This window comes from Epinephelus moara, chromosome 7 (assembly GCF_006386435.1).
Source record: "Epinephelus moara isolate mb chromosome 7, YSFRI_EMoa_1.0, whole genome shotgun sequence".
In the NCBI taxonomy this organism is placed as follows: domain Eukaryota; kingdom Metazoa; phylum Chordata; class Actinopteri; order Perciformes; family Serranidae; genus Epinephelus; species Epinephelus moara.
The window spans coordinates 3921751-3925597 of NC_065512.1; positions in this window are offsets into that span (position 1 = coordinate 3921751).

The window sequence follows — 3847 nt, forward strand, 5'->3', positions numbered from 1 at the left end:
GAGAGGCATCTCTGTGCAAAGTTTCATGTCTCTACGACATACAGGGCATGAGATATGCCCATTCAAAGTTTGCAATTTCAATCGGTTGCTATAGCGCCCCCCTTTGGCCAATTGATGTAATATTGCTTCATTGGCATCCTCCCATGACCCTCTACCACTGTGCCAAATTTCACATGGACTGACCAAGTCAGTGAGGAGAAAAACGTGGAACGCACACACAGACAGAGTTTTCATCATTATATAGTAAGATATTAGAAGCACAGCATTGAAAGGGACGGATCACCCAAAAATCAAGAATACATATTTTTCCTCTTACCTGTAGTGCTATTTATCAGTCTAGATTGTTTTGGTGTGTCTACCAAACATGGATGCTTTTAGCAACTGGTTACTGTTTTTCCAAGAACATGAAACGCAGAAGAAGAAGGCACTTACCTCATGCGATTGCATGATTCAATGCCCAAAGGTGCAGACGACACTCCCCAAGAGTCACATATATTTAGAAAGGGCTCATTTTCGAATCCTGCAACAAATTGCCTATGCAGGGCTTCTGTGATTTAATTCCAGCATTTACCCGCATGGCTTAATGTTGCATCTAAGATATAGCCCATGTGACGCGCATATCCAAATACTATAATGTAGGTTATTCTGGGTTGTAATTGGCTATCGGTTTTATGTGAATGAATGGAGAGGCTGCTGATGCCTTCGTAAAGTTGACAGAGTCTATCCCATTTCGCAAGTCGGTCACTCGACCACTAAGCATGCATACAGACCTATGCGCTGGAAATAGGCCATCACACTTGTGTATCTAATTTGGTCACGCGATCACATGAGGTAAGTGTATTTTTCTTTCGCGTTTCGGAGGGAACATCTGACCCGGGGAACATAGGACCCTTTTTCGGTCTTGAGCAACTGGGTAATGATTTCTGGAAGGAGACACTGATGTTGAGTTTTCAGTTTTTTCTTTCTTTTTCTTTCTTTCTTTCTTTTTTTATTGCAGCTTTGAGCTCCACAAGCTGAGTGCCATCTAGTTCAATTATACTAGAGAGAAGTCAGACATCTCTACGGCCGATATCTTTAACACTGCAACTCACACCAAAACAATCTAGACTGATAAACAGCTCTAATGGTAAAGGGAAAAATATGTTCTTTAAAATACTCATTTGAGCACATTCAAAATGCAATGAACTAAGTCTCAGCTGCAGGATCTTGACCGTTCTGAAAAGCCCTTAGTTGCATCACCCAACATGTCACACAACCCACCCATTGAGACACGTGAATAGATTCTTCAGTAAAGTTTGCTCAGCTAAGTAGTCTGTAAGTGTGTTAACCCACTGATGCCCATGGGTGGATATTAGGATGGTTATGTTCATGTGTAAACCATGCTCGGACCGATGACCTCTCGGCCATGACTCCATTTCCCTGAGTGCTGCGCCATGAGGCTGAAGCCATTCATCACGTCAATAGGGAGCCTTTCATAGGGCTGAAACATCATAGTGGGTCTGTGGTGAAGGAGGACAAACTATGAGTCAATCCCCACATGGGGCTGCCCAGGCCGTGGCTTCCCAGCTAATGACCCTAACATGTGGGGCTTTCAAATCCTACACGTTCTATTTGCTCTGCGGAGCATAGCAGATAGATTGTAGAAATAACTTGTTAAAGGGTGAACCTGAGAGTTAAGAGCCGGTGGGGGAGATTTATCTGCATGGATGAGATGGTTAAGGGCTGAACATGATGTATTGCTCACATGCATGTGAACGTTTTTGTGTGGAACTTTCTCCTCATCCAAACCGAGGGTCGCAGCATAAAGGGTGTGTGTGGTGCAGATTGTAAAGCCTTCTGAGGCATTTTGGGGATTTAAGACGATATAATAAAATGGACTTGATGTGATTTCACCTGACTGCTGAACGCAAACACTTTCAAATCTCAAGTTTTGACCCTTGCTAACCCACTTATCTTAAATATTTTGCTGACCTGCAGTCGTTTAACTTCTTACTCTGCTGCAGTGATTTATAAGTGCACTCCACGACCTTGTGACATCACTGTTGGTAGTGGTTACAGGTGCAGCAAATGCAATGCTAGACAGCGGTGAAACAGACTTGAGAGATGAAACCAGACAGGGCAATGAAACAATCACTTTCAGCCTTTGCTTTGCTTTATTGCAGAAAAGAAGAACAATATTTCTCTCTGGAGCAGAAGAATAAAGTAGCATAATATGAAAAGCACCTAAAATTTCAGCATGTTCTCATTCCAAAGTCGTCAAATATTGTCGTTGTTGGCGTCAGACACTGACGCAAAAAGGCACCTTTGGCGCAGTGTCAGTGTATGTCACAGCTGGACAGCATCAGGTTGAAACACCACCGTTAACAACGTAACATACGGAGCTGGAGAGTCTATGTAGGGTGGGTGTGAGGGGAGGTGGATGAGTCCAACAAACCCCAGACTTTCACCCAGGAGCCCAGTGTTTGCTACTTGTGCGAACATTGAGCCAAACAACACATTCTCACACCGACCTCGTCACATATTGACGTTAGGTCATGGACTTTCCACGTCCACATACGACGTCCAAGGTACCCTGGGAGTGTTGGTTGTTGACGTTCTGGGACACTGTGTTAAGTTCTGCCTGTTACATGCATTGTCTTCTTTCATGATACATTTCCATTTTCACAGGATATTTCCCGTTGACATACAGTCTCTTTCAAAATAAAGACACTACGTCCACTTCCCCTCCCACGTGCCCCAGTCAGACTTTTGGTGCTTTAATTTTCAGTCGATTCCCCTGTTGCCGCCGGGCACTGTTAAACAATAAAGCCTCTTTCACACAGAGCGCAATTTTCGCGGCGCAGGATTTGGGGGAGTACAGGCTCGTTCAGGAGCTACAGCTCCATGGTGATCGCTTCCGGGTCTACTTCAGGCTCTTCTCTGCTATTGGACGCGCCGAGGTGTCGTCACAGTGCGTTGCGGTGAAATTAAAAAATGTTAAATTCGAGCGCAGGCTGGCGGTGCGCAGACTCCGCGGCATGCGCCCTCTCGCGTGCCGCTCAGCTCGGTGGCAGAGCGGTGCGCTCTTGTGCTGCGGTAGCACATACACAATGAATGGGCTCGTCGGGGGAGGTCTGCGCTTTGCGCGCTCTGTGTGAAAAGGGCTTAACAGCAACTAGCCGCGTATCATGTCAATGTTAAAGGACACCTTTTTTCATTGGTTTCTGACGCCACAAGTCACTGCCCAAGCACCAGATTTTGATGACTTCAGAGTAGATTACAATTTTTTGGGCTGTTACTGATTTCCGATTTGCAGAGTTTTTCGATGGCCGATTCCGATTTCATTTTTTTAAACCACTTTACAGCACACAAGATATTGCAATATTTTCTATCTTTGCTTTGTTAGAACATTTTAACCAAGATACAACCAGCTTTTCAATAATCATCTCAAACAAACAAACAAAAACAGTGAAAGTAAAAAAGGCATACATAAATAAAAACATGGATAAATAAAGTAGTAATTCTTGGTGTATAGCATTTGTAGGTAATTTCTTGAACAGACAACAAAGTAAAAATATCTCCTGTGGAAAATTCACACAAGTCTTTGGGACGCGCCCGCCAGTAAGCACGTGGACACACGCATCTTCAGCATGCGGACACACCTCATCAGTTTCAAGCAGCACAGTGCAGCAGTGAGAGCTCCGCAGTTCAGTTTAACACGGACAGTTACCAACTTTCTCCTTCTCTCTTTTGATGTGTGCATGAATGATTAAGGTGAGAAGCCGCCCATGTTTCACTTCCTCACATCGCCCAAGCCGTGGGTTGCACATGTGCGTGCGCTGCTGATGTAACACAATGTCAATCATGC